General features: G+C 41.3%; 1 protein-coding gene across 8 annotated transcripts in view; it reads left to right on the top strand.

The window, feature by feature from the left end:
• The window catches only part of CPNE4 (copine 4), a 420479-nt gene that overhangs the window by 79955 nt on the left and 322674 nt on the right, over positions 1 to 17850 (top strand). For 2 of the 8 annotated variants that reach the window (XM_039525585.1, XM_039525590.1), the window contains exons 3-6: positions 4939 to 5205; positions 7909 to 8043; positions 13452 to 13501; positions 16435 to 16988. The gene's annotated coding sequence lies outside the window, so the exon portion shown is untranslated. Of the gene's footprint in view, positions 1 to 4938; positions 5206 to 7908; positions 8044 to 13451; positions 13502 to 14165; positions 14186 to 16137; positions 16211 to 16269; positions 16291 to 16434; positions 16989 to 17037; positions 17372 to 17850 lie in introns of those variants that run through there. The other 6 variants (XM_039525586.1, XM_039525589.1, XM_039525588.1 and 3 more) reach the window with 6 other exon arrangements.

Genomic DNA, 17850 nt, shown 5'->3' with positions numbered 1-17850 from the left:
ATGGGGCAAATGAAAGGAAGACAGCTGGATTTCTAGCACCTAATTCTGCTGTCTGGTTTTATTCTGGTGTCTCTCCTGTAGTTTTTCCTCATGTAACTCCTTTTAATCCAATGGAACTAGTCGTAATTTACCCTGGTGTAAGTAATAGTAGAATCAGACCTGCTAAGGGCTAGGTTGTGCTCTCCTAAGACTTACCTGCACCTTGGGTCCTGCTCTGAAGTGCAATGTCTCCCCTCATACCATTTGTTCATAGCCACTAGCTCTTCTGTATTCGCGGCAGTGTGTCCTAGTGGCTAGAGTACTGAACTGGGAACTAGGAGACCTGACATCTATTGCTGATTCTGACCTGTTGTGTGTCTTTGGCAAGTCACGTCACCTCTTGGTGCCTCTATTTCCCTTCTCAGCTTCTATCTGTCCTCTGTTTAGTTTGCAAGCTCTTCAGGGCAGGGGCTATTTCTCAGTATGTGTTTATATAGTGCCTGGTAGAAGGTGACCCCAATCTTAAGGCATCTAGACACAACTGTAATAATACTGCTACTACTAATAATAATCTAAGCCAACAGATAAAAAGTATGTGAGCTACCAAATAATAATCCTGAAAATCCTGGAGCACGAACAAAACCCCTCATTTCCATTCCCCAGCATGTGCCATTTTCAGTCTTCTAGCCTCTGCAGGTTGCACTATCTAATCTCGAGGCATTAAAAATGTATGTTCACGAGGAACCATAAAAAGTTTTTTCCTGTTGGACCTGCCAACCCTAAATAGCTGAAGCAGAATTTGATCAAACTCTAATTAAATTTTATATACAATATACTGGATAAGGAAGCCTTAAATATTCCAGATATCCATTCTATAATAGTAATTGGCAGACAGGACACAACTGCATCTTTGTTATAACTATTATCAGATTTTCCTGCTCTGGTACATGCATCTGAAACTGGATTAATTAAAATAATAAAATACTTAATAATTTACCTAAACATCATTAACCTATTTTACTAGGCAAATCAATACCTTACATTTCCTAGATAATGGGCAAAACAAAACAAAAAATGTGTTTTTAAAATATGCACTTCTGGAGTAATTAATAATTAATCGAAACTCGTTAAGTTGCTGAAATTAAACAGAGCATTGTTAATTGGGGGAAAACCCATCTTCTATGAATGCCCCTCTGGGACAAATGGTTCTTCAGGATTAGCAGAATTCTTCACTAGCTTCTTGTTATTATCCAGAGAGTGTACATCAAGGTCAAGGTCTCAGTATTTAAAGCTTACTAGTGAACAGCAAAGCAGACAAAAGCATAGTTGTGCTTTAATACTGATCTTTTATGAATTATAAAGACAGCCTCAAGAAGTGTTGTTGTTTTGGGTTTTCTCTCCGTCATAAAAGTGACTTTGTTTATGGACTGTACTGTGTCCTGACTCCCTGCCCCTTTTGGGAGGGAGGTGGGAAGAATTTTGGAGAACTGGACAGTGAAATCCAGAGGAGGCTCAACCCAGAAGAGACAGCTCCTGTCGGAAAGGGAAAGGTTTGAGTATGAATAAGACAAGCACCAACCAAATGCAGCCCTCCTTTAACCAGTATAGACTCAAGGGAATGGCCCTTTACAACATTTAAGTTCTCCATCAAGAGTCTCTGACTCTGAAATGTTCTCCTCTTGAATATATGCCAGTCCATTTGTGTCGTCCTTCTGGGCAAGGTTCTCATCATTTTGGTTTCCTTTTTAGATGTGTGTTGCATATGGAGTGGGAAGTATTTTGTTTTGCGTAGCTGGGGTGTGATGTGTGGTATGTATGTGAAAGGGTGAGATATTATTTATTGTATATTTGAGCACTTGTTTTGGTGTTGTCTTATGTTGGAGCTTGATTGTATCTTTTTTATTGTTTAGAGACTCTGTTAGACACTTAAAAGTTTTCAGGCATGGAGTGCCATAGAAGTAAACATACATTACTTAACTATTTGCTTGCAAATGAAATGGCTACCTACATGGGGGGAAGGGAAACACCAATATTATCTGATGAAGCATCAGACTGTAAAGAAAGAATGTAGCAAAAATGAGAGCGGTGTGGACTAGTGGTCTGAGCACAGGACTGGAAGTCAGGAGCTCCTAAAATCAAATCATGGCTTTGATACTAATTTCCTCCATGGCATTGTTTATAGTTTCTTCCTTAGTTTCCCCGTTTGTGCTGATAACCCCTTCCCTGCCTCACAGGGCTGTTGTGGAGATCAATGTGTTAATACATGGAAAATACTTTGGAGATGGAAAGTGTTCTGTAAGTGCTGCTATCATTGTTACTACAGTGGCAATACTTGAGTCAAGGGAGTCTGTTGGACCTTGGAAATGCTGTGGGCAACAGAGATAATAAGATGCAGACTTGCCATGTCTCATATAATTGGAGCTAGGGTTACTCATCATCTTTGACCTCAATCTTCCACAGCAATTTTTGAGTGTCATGCTTCAGATATGAAGGACTTTAGCATGCAGAATATTTGAATAGATTACTGAAAATAGACATGTGCAGGTGGCAGTGTATGTAGGTTGTGAACTGTTCATGGATAATGAATTACACTTTCCCTTAATATTCAATTTGTGCAATTTCCAGGAAAAAAAATTAGATTGGATAGCTGCTAATTATTTTGCCATTCTCCAAAGAATGCTTTTGGCAAGGTATCAACAGGAATTAATCATTAATAAAACTTAAAAGTAGCAGCTAAAAATGTTTGATTCAGAAGTGGTCTGTACCTGGCTTTCACTACTCTAATTGATGTAAGAACTCTAAGTGTAAGGGAAAATATACTGGTAGGAGAGCCCACCTGGACAGAAAACATTGGGGAATGGCATTCATTTTGAACATGAAAGGATCACCTTCCACAGTATGCAGTGTAATACAATCTGGAAATAAATTCCCTTAGCAGAGCAGCAGAAAAGGGACCAGAAAGAAATTCAAATGCTGAACTTGCAAATGGGCCTGTTTGGTAAATAGAGATTGTGAAGATTAAGATGCTAAAATATAAGAAGCCCTGTAACTCCACTCTCTTGGGAAAAATCACCAGTTAAGAGGTAGAAGAGAGACAGACACCATGAAGAACTGAACTCCAGCTGAGGAAGGGAGAGATTATGCTTTTCTTTTCATAAGGTCCTGGACAGACACTTGGAAATCCAGGGAAATCTCTAGTTGTGATTGGTCAGTTGGATCCCAGTTTCTGCAGTCTTAGGAGTGCTTTCAACTCCAGTTGTATTCAAAGGAACTGAGGGCACTTGGCACCTCACAGGAGGTGCTCAGCAGTGTCATGGTTTAGGGCTGTCCAGAAAAGGATAGCAGCAGGTGCAATGCATCCACAACCTCCATTTCACCTGCTGCTATCCTTTTCTAGACAGACATCCTGTGCTTTCTGCCAGAGTAAACTCACGGTGAATCAAAACAGACAATCTAGATCAGTGGCTCTCAAACTGTGGGTTACCAGGGCCAGCATTAGACTTGCTGGGACCCACGGCTGAAGAAGCTGAAGTTAGAGCTTCAATCCCACCCAGGGTGGTGAGGCTCAGACTGCAACCCCATTTCCCCCCACCTGGGGCGGTGAGGCTCTGGCTCCAACCCCCTCCTGGGGTCCTGTAGTAACTTTGTTGTCAGAAGGGGGTCGCTATGCCATGAAGTTTGAGAACCCCTGATCTTGATTATGTAACATATATAAAGATACAAGTGGGTGAGTTAATATTTTCTTTTATTGGACCAACTTCTGTTGGTGAAAAATACAAGTTTTGGGAAGAATTTCTGCACCACAAAACCTTGTCCAGTGCACTAAATGCCCCAACAACTATTATGTGGGTGAAACCAGACAATCACTATGCTTTCAAATGAACTCACTCAGAAACATGATAAAAGACAAAAACAGCATAGCATATGTGGGCAAACACTTTTCACAAAACAATCACTTTATATCTGACCTCTCAGTCCTTGTTCTCAAAGGAAATCTGTACAACACTAGAAGCTTACATTCATAACTTTGCTAGACACTGAAAATCATGGTCTTAATAAAGACACTGGATGTATGGATTATTACAACAATCTGTAACACACTAATCCCCCCCTTTTTTTGTCCCATAATTGTGGAAGTGTTAATGACCCACTTCATTTTGAATGCTTTCTTACAATATGTGTTAACTATTTATGCCAAATAATCTGTTCCACCATGTATTTAGTTGTGACACTCTGAGTACCTTTCCTAGACTGAAGAAGATCTCCAAAACTTGTCTCTCTCACCAACAGAAGCTGGTCCAATAACCGATATTACCTCACCCACTTGTCTCTCTAATAGCCTTGGACCAACACAGCTACAATGACACAGAAGACAAATATAAAAACTGGCATTTAAATAACAAATTGTACAAACACTAAATTATGCACAGTTTGATTACTTTTGACCTGGAATGGCTCTTAAACAGAAATCATTGGGACTAGTCATGCTCCTCTCAAAGTTAATAAGGAGTGGGAGAAGCATTTGAGCATGCCACCTTTGGACTGAATTGAGGAGGGAAATGGGGGCTCTGTGGCTAGAGTTGGTGGCTGTCGTTCCTTTAGGTGTGGGGTGATTCTATCATGTTTCCTCCTGTTTTTTCTTCCCAATAATCTATATTTATTTTTCACAAAAGCAGTGTTGGATAATTCGCTTACTCTCTCCATACAGGATGGAGGAGCCTTGTTTCCCACCTCTTAAGAATGACACTTCTGATGGAACAGGATTGAGTAGCTAAAATATCATTGCTAGGGAGTGTTTTTAACTCCTGGAGTAGCCCTGGCACACACAGATTTTTGGTGTTGGTGGTTAGCTTAGAACTTGGGGAGGTCTGTGAAGATATTGTTCCAGTAACTGCATAGTTTATTACTATATTACAGAATATACAAAATAACTACTCCTTTTCTTTTGTTCGTCTATAGCTATTGTTGACCCATTAGAGGAATTTATGGATAACAGATGATGTGGGACTCCGTCCAATAACCATGTGCAAATCTTTCAGTGGGAACTGCTGGCTCCAGTGATTCATCAATGATAAGGAAAAAGAAAGCTGTTGCATACTAAGGGCTTGCTAAATAGGTAGATAGTATTCAGGCTAGTGCATAGTGAATGCGAATATTTAGTGAGGACTCTTCCTGGGAACACCTGTCTTCTGGAGTCAAGCCAACTTGCTGTTCTCTCACAAAGAGGTAATTATTTTCATAATCGACTTCAACAGTGCAGCAGATGCATAATAAAAGGTTGTTAATAGAATGAGAGAATATGTGGTTAGCAATATCTTTTGTAGTCCTGGATATTTACTGGGCAAAACAAAAAAAATAGAACCAGGTTAGAGAGACAGAAAAGGAAAAGATGAGTTAGCCGAACATATGGAATGAAAAACAGATGAAAGAGAAGGAGGGAAGGAGTACATGAGACATAATGTGCTAAAAGGGTCAGGATACATGCAGAGAAGACAAAAAGGGATCAAAAGAGAATAAACCACCTGGTTTCTGATTTCTCAGTTGCAGGCTTCCTGTGTGGAACAACAGAACTGACTTAAGGCACAGAAGCAGACATCCCAGGATGTCATGCCAGTTATAAGTTAATAAGTTATCTTGGGTAATGTTTTATTTAGATAGGCTGTTTTCTAAATTGCTTTTAGCAAATGATTTAATGCCTTGTGCAGGAGTAACCAGGCATTTAATGTACAGCAAAGTAGCCTCTTGTAAATGTTTTGTTAACTTGCAAAAAAAGGGGAAAAGGGCACACTGGGAGATAGCCCTTTCTCATTAAAAATGGGTAGAAAATTACAGTGACCTTGAAGTTTGTCTCTCGTTACCTTCAGCTACCATCTTCAGCAGCTATACAGAAAAATATGAGCTCAGCAGTGTTAGACATAGATGGTTAGGAGTACAAAGGAAAGGCCTTCCTGTGGGGAATCTAAGGGCTCCTTCGTCCTTTTATTTATGACACATAATGTCTGAAAAATGGAAACATCACAGATCCCATTTTTGGAAAGATGACTCCATTATGTGTTGGAAAAACTACATGAACAGTGATGCTTCTAAGAAAGACATTGTCATCTTTTTTTTTTGCTAAATGAACAATTCTTTACTTTTTTTATGTCTTAGAACTACAGTTATACAGTGTAAAAGGCAGCACTGCTGGGCAAATCTTAAATAGGGGAACACAGCACTTGCCAAAGCAGATGAGATCAGTGTTCCATGTTATTCAAGGATCTTGTCTAGGAGAGTGATTAGGACCAGATACTTCAGATGGTGGATGGTTGTGAAATAACATACCCAATAGCAAATTTTCTTCCTACCTCCCATCATTTAGTGGTTGGCTTATGCCCTGAAACATGAGAGTTTATATTCCTTCTAAAACCTTCAATTTTTTGTCATAAACACATTATAATAGAACCTCAGAGTTACGAACACCAGAGTTACGAACTGACCAGTCAACCAAGCACCTCATTTGGAACCAGAATTATGCAATCAGGCAGCAGCAGAGGGGAAAAAAGCAAATACTATACAGTACTGTGTTAAACGTAAACTACTAAAAAAAAAGGGGAAAGCAGCATTTTTCTTCTGCATAGTAAAGTTTCAAATCTATATTAAGTCAATGTTCAGTTGTAAACTTTTGAAAGAACAACTGTAACCTTTTGTTCAGAGTTACGAACATTTTAGATTTACGAACAACCTCCATTCCCGAGGTATTCATAACTCTGAGTTGTACTGTACTTTCTTCAGGCCCTTGTCCTGCAATGGACATAAGGACATAAGACTGGAAATAAGGCGTACATTTATAATGATGAGAGTGAGTTACCACTGGAACAATTTACCAAAGGTCATGCTGGATTCTCCATCACAGACAATTTTAAAATCCAGATTGGATGTTTTTCTATAAGATCTGCCTTAGGAATTCTTTTTGGGAAGATCTGTGGCTTGTGTTGTACAAGAAGTCAGTAGTCTCTGTGGGTTGACGCCCATCTGCCCGCATAACCCCATTAACATGACAGTGCAAGATGTCTGTCCACAAAGATCACATTACAGGATCAGGCCTTTCTCATCAGACTGCATCTGCTCCCCGGGTGTCTTTGAGTCATACCTGTTTACTGCTCAGAAAAAGTTTCGACCATTGATAAGACTGCCGAATCAATAGAAAAGCAAACTGGAAAATCTGCTGCTTTGTAAGTCACCAGCTAAATTCTCATTTCACAGGCTTGATTTCATGTGTCTTTTTTTTTTTTCATACACAAGTGTGGGATTTTGCAAATCCAGCATGTGCACACGCATTTTTATGGGTACTCCTGTTGCACCCACTTTTGAAAATTTGCGTCTATTTCTGATCAGTTAACATGTAAATATGGTTACTTTAAAAAGAGGGTTATTATAGCCTTCATATTTTAAAACTTCTTATTGCTTGAATGAAAAGCAGGTGATTAGGGATAAACCCTTCTGTCTACTTTACAGCCCTAGGCAAAATCTGAATGATTGATTCTTTTGAGGAGGCAGTGTGGTCTAGTGGGTGGGCACTGGACGAGGAGTCAAGAGATCTGGGCTCCCTTCTCTCAGCTCTGACACTGATCAGCTGTGTGATAAGCCACGTGGGCATGTCATGGCTATCTCTGTGCCTTTGTTTCCCCTCTCACCCTTTGTGTGTTTGGGACTGTCTCAGACCACCTGCCTGTAGAGTGCCTAGCACAATGGGGCTCCAATCTCAGTGGGAATCTCTAGGTACTATTGTAATCCCACTGTTACTAATAGTGAATCTAATAGCCTGCAGGGCACTTGCAACAATAAGGATTTAATTTTGTGGTTTAGCCTGATCCTATATTTTAAGAAATCAGAAGAATTCCCCTCCCATGATTAATGAATTTCTCTTGTATTTGTTCCTCTTTATCCAAGAGCTTCTCAAGCTACCTAACTGCTCTTCCTATTCCCAGTCATCCTCTGGGAATCAGTCTCCTGTTATCTGCTCCAAGTCAACCTGCGGTGTCTTTGAAGAGTGATGGGTAAGAAGCAGCAACAGTAATATTCCAGGTGAATTTGTTGATACTACTGCAAAATACAGAAATCAAACCCAAACCATGCTTCTGTGTCAATTACTGAGGAAGTGAAATAAAGCAGCTGTCATGCTCGTAACTGCTCTGTGTACACACTACCTGACATAAGCAGGCCTAGTCCTGATTCTTTAATTGCTTCACAAGTGTAATTGACAGAGTTAAGTTCTTCTTCCATGTCCCTCCCAGGCACATTGTAGAGAACCTCAGCGGTTTTCAAGTTTCACTCACGAAGAGGAGAAAATAGCCCAGGTTATTCTTCCCTCTCCCACACAAACTTAGAAACAGACCCATAGTAGTGGAGCAAGCAATCACCTGTTTAATATCTAACCTTCACAGTCTTCTGCCTACCAGGGCCATCACTACTAGTACTTAAAACAAAGATGGAGAGGAGGCCATGGTCTTCACAAGAATTACAGTCAGACACAGAGCATGACTTAATAGCACAATCGCTGGAATGTTACACCAGGGATGACTTTGGCCCACTGAAGAAGTAAAAAATAAGGTATCTAATGCTGGAACAAATCACAATCATGTATTTTCCACTGGTACATGCACATCACACAAAAGAACCTCCCTCAGTCAGGATGGGTACATTAGCAAAATTGTGCTCAGAGAAAATCTCCTGTCCTTATTTAAAACATTGGCCTCAATAATGAAGCCTAAAACCATATTCTTTCTACATCCCATAGTTGGGGGATGAGACTTCCTCCCAAGTGACAGTTAAGAGGTGACCTTACCTCCTAGATTTCTGGCTGTTACAGAAGATGCTCACATTAAACTAGGCATCTAAATGATGAAAGTTCAAGCTATTTAAGGACATGGATACCTCGTTATTGGTCAATGCTCATTAGTTCCAGTACCTTCCTTTGTATGCATACACTCATGAAAAGACCAGAAGAAATTATAGTATAAACTATAGGATACAGGAAATGTGAGATATTAAATATCCTATGAGATCTCAAGTCTATAGCTGCATTCAGAAACTCTGACACTTTGCAAGGAAACAGCTCTGACCCCATCAGCAGAGACTCTTTATTACTGATACACAGAGATACTTCCTGCTGTGTGTGAAACTTCAGCACAAAGGGTTTGGGAGATTTTAAGCAAACTTTTTTAAATAAAAGATGCTTTTTCTCCCTCTCAGCCAATTTTGTTGAGAAAAAAAGCACTAGATCACTACTGTTAAACAAGCTTTATAGTTTTTCCCTCTCTAAGGAAAATAGCATGAGACTGGCATAATCAGGTGCTATATGACAAAAGTGCTAGAAATGCAAGCACTGTGGAGTAGCTAAAAACCACTGAGTGGGGGAAAAAAGAGAGCAAATGTCAGTGGCTGAAATAACATAAGTTGCACTGAATTTCCTCTTTATACAGTTTAACCCATGGCTGAACAAATGGTGATTGCATTGAACCTTTATATACGTTCAAAATGTACCGGTATGTCAGGAAACCAGGCATAAGCTAGAGCAGTGCTTCTCAACCTTTTCCATATCATTGACCCTATTTTTTTGTATCAGGATCATCCTGGATTTCCTTCCCTCTAGCTGGAATCTTATCAGGGCCCACCCTCCTGTTTAGCAATACGGGAAGGGCAAGGTGGTTGTGACACACTGATACCTCTTTGCAACTCCCTTGTGGGTCACGCCCCAGGTTGGGAAACCATGTGTTCGAGAAGCTACACTAGACTGGCCAATAATTGGCCATCTCTGGGTCTTATTGACAACTTGACCTGAGCCTGAGGGCTGCACCTAATGGACTGTATCATTTGTAGCTGTCTTCCACTTCATTATGGACTTGGAACCTGCAGATACTACAGGTCGCAACCTGTCATGCTCCATCTTGATCCAAGGAGTGCTAAATTCAAAAGCAGTTCTGGGCTTTCCTGCAGAACTCCATGGGAGGCCCTTGGCCTGCTGGCTACAATGGTCAAAGCTGAGATACCCAGTGTGTTTTAATAAACTGGCTAGTAAAGATTTATTTTTTTGCTCATCTGTGATGTTCTTGCTGTCCTCCCTCTTGTGCCCACACTAGTCTCAGCCTCTGACCTGCAGCTCTATAAAAGCAGCAGCATGTTTTAGCATCAGTGAGCACAACTGTCACCAAATCCCATCACAGAACTTCTCTGGGATTTCTAGGGCACCGGGCTCTCATTTCCTAAGTTCCAGGCAGTGACAGATTCTTTTTTTCAGAAGGAGGCTAATTTTTATTCTCATCCCTGTGGATGGCATATCTCTTCTATGAGGGAGGCTCTCTCTGTAAGGGAACACAATAGGTTTTGAGATACTGGGGGAATTGTAATGGTAGCATTTGGGGCAAAAAATGTGTTCCATGAACAGGCTTGATAGGCTGTACTGGAGCTATTTTTGTAGCTCAGGATCACCAACTCTTCCCACCTCACTTTTTCATTATCTTTTTCTCACTTTCTCCACAGCAGGATTTTTTCTTAGGGCGTTAAGGATGCAATGCATCTTCTTGCCCCCGTTTTTTGGCCTGACATCTCTTTACAGCCAGAGCTAAATTAAGGTTAATAATGAAAGAACAAACAATCTTGCCAAATAGGCGATGTTAATTTCTGAGGTAGTTGTTGCTGTGACTGTCTTGCATCAGTAGGTGTGTGAGGTCCCGGGCATTAGCTAGATTTTTTACTGTTGCTGATGTTCTATGTGTAAGATTTCCTTCTAATGGACAGGCCTTTATTGACTCTTGAATATGGCATTATATTGCACGATGGATGCTCCCTTTTTGTGTAGTATATTGACTAGCAACAAAAATAACCAGACGTTTTACCAATCAAAGTCCAGGGCTGCTGCACCATGTCACCCCCACAACAACTCCTCAGCTATCTCAATTTTTCAGCCTCGCTCTTTTTTCTTTTTTTTTTTTCAAAATGTCATCAAAATTGATATTTTCCTGTGGAAAATATCTAATTTTGACAAAATGGCATTTTCTGACAGAAAAATATTCCACTGGAATATTTTCAACCAGCTCCTCTGGAGACAAGGCACCTGTAATGTTTACTACAAGATGGCTAAATGAGGTCAGTGCTATATCCCCAGCCCTGGCTGACTTTGCCTAGTTTACTTCAGGGTGAAACTACAGTGCCTTGTCTTCACCAGGATTTTACAATGGAATAGCTAATGTACATTTGTTATCCCACAGTAAAAACACACCTTTATTCTGGCAGTGAAGACAAAGCCTAGGAAGTGTAGTCCTTGAGGAACACTATTGGTTTCATTTTCTTGAGGTGGAAATCCACTTTCAAAAGTTTGGGAAGCACTGATGGAAAGAATAAATAACAGGTAAGACTTGAGTTCTGGGGCTGTAATCCAAACAAAAGAGTCAGATGATGATACATAGCACAGTAGCAAAGCCTGGGTTGATTTTTTATAATCACCATGACCCCAAGATGTAATCACAGCTCCTTAATTCAAAAATCTCCTGTCTTTTTTATTTTCTATAATACATTCAGTTGATCCAAGGCAATGATGTCCTGGCAGCAACTCTTGGGAGCTGCTCATTAAAATTCTGTTGCCAAACTGAAGAGAGGGTTGGGATAATTTTCTGCATTGGGTAGAATTCAACTCCTCTCTGAATACTATTAAGTCTCTGTATGCATTTCTAACGTGCTTAACCCTGAAGTGTCTAGGCACCATATGCAAAACTGAGAGCAGCATCATATCTGTTAGAAAAAGCTCAGGTCTCCATGCCCTCCAGCAGGGATGATTTGTATCCATGGGGCTCATAATAATATGTCCGAGGAGCAAATATTTTGTTTTTTGGAATGGACCACGTTGCCCCATATAACAGGTTTCTGGGGTTGTTCTTAAATTCACAGGTGCAAATGAACTCCTCCCTCACACTTAGATCAGTGTTGCGCTCCAGGACAGTCAATAAGTTTTGGGAAGCTTATACTGCCCTGCTGTAAGTTGTAAATGTTGTGAATAAATAGGAATTGGGACCAAGATTTTCCAAAATAACTAGTGCACTTGGGTGCCTCAATTTTGGGGTGCTCGATTTGAGACACTATAATGGAACCTGACTTTGAGAAGGTGAGTGCTCAGCACTCTCTGGATATCAGACCCCTTTAAAGTGTCTCACCTGGGCACCCAGAAGCTGAGACTCCCCAAACCACTAGTCACGTTTGAAAAGCAGCGTCTTGGTCTCTGTCCAGAAACTTTCACAAACTCTATGTTCACTTCCCAAAGTTTCAAACAGAAATGTGCAACTGTCTCCTGGGATAACAGGAGTAACAGACCAGTGGCTGTGAAGACAATATTTACCACTTGCTTCTCTTCAAAATGCTTTTAAAGCAGTAAAAAGGAAAAAAAATCTGATCTGTTTTAGTATTTGCAGCTGGATGTGTCATTGAAATTAGGTCCTGTTATGACTGCTGGTTCAGGGAGGCTGCATAACCTGATATTATGGCTTAATGGTACAGGACATCTCACTACAAAGAAAGAATTCTAAAAATAGGATAGAACCATGTTTTGTGTTAGCACCTTTCATATTCAAAGTATCCCAAGAAAGGTACAAATCAATGAGCTAAATAATGATGAGGCAGTGACTGTGTCAGTCATTGATCACTCAGCAGTAGCACACGTGCAGCCTTGGACTCTCTGCTTAAGAGAGAACACTGACTGTAACATCACTATGTTTTTTTACAAGTGCCATGACATCTTCATATTTCACCTATATAGAATATCAGGGTTGGAAGGGGCCTCAGGAGGTCATCTAGCCCAACCCCCTCCTCAAAGCAGGACCAATCCCCAGACAGATTTTTGCCCCAATCCCTAAATGGTCCCCTCAAGGATTGAGCTCACAATCCTGGGTTTAGGAGGCTAATGCTCAAACTACTGAGCTATCCTTTATACAGAACACCACACCTGAGTGTGTCATCTTCAGCACTCTCTGAGAGCACAGCACGTTCCTGCAGCATCAGCACTGAATATGAGCTGAAGCCGGGGCTTGCAGTCTGTACCTATGGCCTTTAAAGTACTGGCTTGTGTCAGATCTGCTCATGTTTATGGTTTTGTAACTGTCTCAGTCTCTAGTGGTTGGCCTGAACACAGGGATATAACCAATGAAACTAATGGAGGGTCTCATTTTGCTCAAGCTGAAGAGGCCTGTGATTTTTGGCCATGCGTTTCCATCCTCATGTCGGATGTGTGACTAGCTGATGATTGAGGTGTTTGCCCAAAATGTGGCCAAAGCTTCTTATATCCTGCTGGGTCAGAGGTAGGAATGTTACCAAGTGAGTGATACTAATACTAATTATTTTAAATAATTAATTTAATTTAAATAACTATTTGAAGTCATTAGCACAAACAGCTGTTTTCCCCATAATTATTATTAATCAGGACACAATCTTCTCTCTCTCTTTTAAAGAGACCGTTGTATATTGAAGATATATTGATGCCACCCACAGGAGGAAGCAGGTATTTTTGGTATCCATGTCTTTCTCCTTTTCAACAATTAATTGTCCCATTTGTAAGCTTCAACAACTGAGGTTTCTTCAGCAACACTAGCTGGAGAGGTAGCAGTTAATGCCAGCAAGCAGACAAAATGGCGAGGAGCATATTAGTGAGGTATAAATAACCACAGGGTGATATTCAAGTGCTTATTATATACATCTCTGTGAGGGGGGGAAAAAAGGCTGCTTTGAACAGTGGAGTATAAGATGAAAACAAAAGAAAGCAGAAATCTAATTTAAAACTGTTCATCCTGAATCAACCAAATAAGGATCCCAAACTCAGCATACAGTACATGAATTCTTTATGTGGTCCTGCCTGTCATTAACCCCTGTGGTTTCTCTGGAATAACATATCTTGCTTTAGTAAATCCACATTTCTTTCTTTTTCATTCCTTGGCCATATGCCAGCACTTTCCTCCTCTGTGATGTGAGAGGCTCCATCAGTACTGGCATAGGACAACGTGATGCTACTGCCCCTTATGTTATTAAACTCAAAACTCGTGATCAAAATGAAACCAAGATGGGGATGTCTTGGTTTTCTTGAGAACTCGAGTAGTTACACGGCCATGCTGTTATGCATTAATGATCTAAATAAGGAATAAGGAAGACAACACAATTTTACACTGACAGAAATAGTTACAGGGAAGAGGTAAGTGGAAAAGACAAGGAAATCACTGATTATAACAACAGATTATGATTTGATGAATTTTATGTAAATCTGACTCTATGCTATAGAAGTAAATTAGGTTTATTTTTGTGAGTGCATAGATACAATGATTGATCTTTGATTTTTATGCTGGGAATGAATTCCAGGTCACTGTGTTTTGCATAATGTGCACAGTAAAATGCTGCTTTTAATTTGCACTGTATTTGCACTGAGAAAAATCAAAGTTTACAGTGTATGTTTTAACATGTCTTCTACAAACACTGACAATGTTATGTTAGTGCCTCTAATTAGAGAGCTGAGGCTTGTTGGCAGAGGAATTCATCTCCATTACAAGTTGTTTTTTTTTTGTTTTTAACATGCAAGGCCTGTGCTGAGTGTTCTGGATTTTGGCTACTGAATATGATTATATTGCTTGCTTTCTGTACTTCACACCTCATAGTGCTTAGGAGCAGCATGACTGGATTTGTCAGCTCTGCAAACATTTGACATGAGTAGGTTCAGGGCACAGAAATGACTGTGTCTGTTTCAGGTCCCCTTTCATTGGAGAATTGCATCACTGGAGAAATTTATTTTCAAATGTTCTTTGTAGATATCTTGATATTTACTCTTCATATTGGGGGAAAATCACTGCAGTGTCTGTCTCTGTATTTATAGGGCCTCCGTCAGTAGTAGTATCAAAGTACCCTACAAGAGGCTTATGAATTTATCTTTCCAGTACCTGTGATGTAAGGGGTATAACTTAGATTTTACAGATGAGGAACTGAGACCTCAGATGCCCAGATTTGTAAAGATATTTAGGCGTTACTCTGCTCAGTGTTACAATACCTAACTGACTTGGAAGCCTCATTTTCAAAAGTGACTTTAGACACTTGGGCGCCAAAGTTTCAAAGGGATCTAAGGTCCTAAATCAGCTAGGCCTAAAAACCTTTACATATCTGTGCCAGAGATACTAAGAGCCTGATCCTGCAAACACTTAAACACATGCTTTACTGACAGATACAAATTGAGTTACATGTGTGCTTAAGTGTTTGCAGGATCAGGACCTAAGTGACTGGTCACCCAAGGACACACAGGCAGTCTATGGCAGAACCAGGAACCAACCCCCCATCGCTCAATGCCTCATCTCTGACCTTGGCCACAAGACCATCCTTCCTCCATTTAGAGGTCTTCCTCCTACCCAATTTTAGGGCGATATATGGAAATTATAGCCCCAGGTTAGCAAACTAATTAAGTATGTGCCTAATTTAAGCATGTGAATAGTTTCATTGAGACTACTCATATATGCTTCAAGTGAGGTATGTTCTTTAAGGACCTTGCCAAATTGGGGCCTTTGCCACCCTAGGCTTTGCTTTCCTTTTTAGAGATGTGAGTGGGATTTTTGTTTGGCCCAAATTTAAACCCAGATCTGAACACTCCAGTGCTTTGAAAAAGTTCAGCTGGAGATCTGAACACCATGCTTCAGATTCAGCTGTAATTGTTCATACAGAGCAGCATATGTACATGGAGCTGCAGAGAGTGGGTGGGAAAAAACATGTATAATAAAAGGTTGTTATTCCTCCCCGTCCTGTCTCCCCCAAGTTATTGCAGGTTGAAAGTACCCACCTTTCCCTGACAGGGTGGTGTTGCTAGTGCAGTGCCATCATTTTAAGTGAGCAGTGTCTTTTGTTCCCTCTGGCATTTAGACTGTCTCATCTGTGTCAGGATTCTCAGTCTGTGCATCTGGAGACGTTAACATACACAGACTCTGTCTTGAATTCCACTGCTTTTGATAGGCTACTGGGAGATTATGTACAGTGAGTTTTGTGTGTTTGCTTTTCAAACCGTTCTAGCTGAATCAGTCCTTTGGAAAGATGCTGGTAGGGTTAGAGTGGTTAATTTCTTCCTCCACTGAGCGTCAGGGAGAACGTGCTGAAGCTGCAGATATCTTAAAATTTCCAACACAGCTGTCAGTTTTAGGGGTGGAGGAGACCCTAACACCCTCACCGTATCTTTCTTTTAAGGGGGAAGGTTTGTATTTCTGAATTTGTCCAGCAGCAGCCGGCTAGTTTTGCACAACCTATTGGACTCTGGAAATAGAGGTTCTCTCTGTAGGTGCAAACTGTGCATCCGGATTCTAGTGCTGAAGGAGGCGGGAGTTTGTATCGTATGCATGTGACTGAAGCTGGGGCTGGCACTGATATTTGATCGATCTTGGTTAGGAACTTGGATGATCACTCATTTTTTCTTTCCAGGTGTAACTGTACTTAGACCGTGGCGATTTAGAGGCTGCGCTTGGAAGAGCTTTAACTGAAAGTACGTATATTGCCAAATGCGCCGCTGGGAGCCGTGGGCTTTGTGGACTGAGAAGTTGCTGGAGGGAAAGGGGGAGCTTTAAATCATGCGAAGGGAATTACCTTGCTTGGGGTGATGCTGTGCTAGCCAGAACCACCAGGGGGCGCTCGAGTAGGGCTCTCAGCCCAGCATCTGCCTCCAGAGCAAGACGCCCGGGTTGCTCAGAAGGTGGAAATCTCTCATTGTGTGAAGCTGCTGTTTCCCAGCGCCACACCTCCCACCTCGCCTCGCCGCGGCCATCGGTGCTCCAGGCACCAGCTTTCCCGATGCCCTGAGGATGGAGCCGGCTTTTCCGGAGGGATCAAGCGCCTGCCCTCAGAGCAGCACCTCCACAAGCTCCTCTCTCTAAACCAGCCAAGCCCAGGAGCCAGCATTTAAAGAACAAGCAGGGGACACCCTCACCCCGCTCCACAAGAATCTGGGACCAGCCCTTTGCTCCCGATCACTTGCACAGGTAGGTGATGCGCTGGCTGCTGAGAGAAGCGTCTGTCCCAGTGGCGGTGGGGCTCTAACTTTCTCCAAAATATGTAGTTACACTTAAGGAAAAGAAACTTTAGTCAATTTCTTCTCCCTTTCTCCCCAGCTGGGGATAACGGCTGAGTGGTGCTAACTAGCAATCCATGACCTGAGCTTGTAAATGACCTACGCGCTGGCTTTTCCAGGTGGGACCTCTTGGCACTCTGATTTCCCATGCAGTGTTACTGTTGTGCATCTCCTAGGCATAGCCTTTCCAGCATATATACTATTTGCTAGCTTGATCTGAAGAGAAATGAACGTAATTTGATCCATCGTGCTGAAGTGCACGATGCTAACTTGGCTCTCGCTGTTATTTTTACAGTTGAGTACAGATTAATATTTCAGCGAGTGTGCTCGTTTCTATGATGAACTGGATCGATATTCTCTGTGCTCGTGTGTGTTTATCCCCAACTCCTCCTTTGCAGCCGGCTGGATGGCAAGTGCCTAAAAGGAAGCGGAAAGGGGGCTCCCCAGAGAACAACCCAGCAGCAGTTTGTTAAATAATATTGAAGATTCACTCTACACATGCTGGAAGTATTTGGAGAGCAATAATAATGTGTCTTGGGTTGGAAAATCAAACCAGATGATATTACAGGGCAAAACACACAAGGACTTTTGGGTCCTAAGGCAAAAGTTTATTGCTGTTCCTGAAGAATGTCAATATTTGTTTGATTATCCTCTCAGCCCCCCCCCCCCTTTATTTAGCTAGGTACATTTCATAGAGAAGCGGTGTCTGTTTCTTTCTTTCTTTCTTTCTGTTTGTGGGTCTTTGGTGCCTCTCTTACCTGCCTGAACTGGTG

Source organism: Mauremys reevesii, linkage group 2 (genome assembly GCF_016161935.1).
Source record: "Mauremys reevesii isolate NIE-2019 linkage group 2, ASM1616193v1, whole genome shotgun sequence".
NCBI classification, from domain to species: domain Eukaryota; kingdom Metazoa; phylum Chordata; order Testudines; family Geoemydidae; genus Mauremys; species Mauremys reevesii.
Note: the sequence above shows the minus strand (reverse complement) of the source record. Positions and strands in the feature narration are given on the sequence as shown.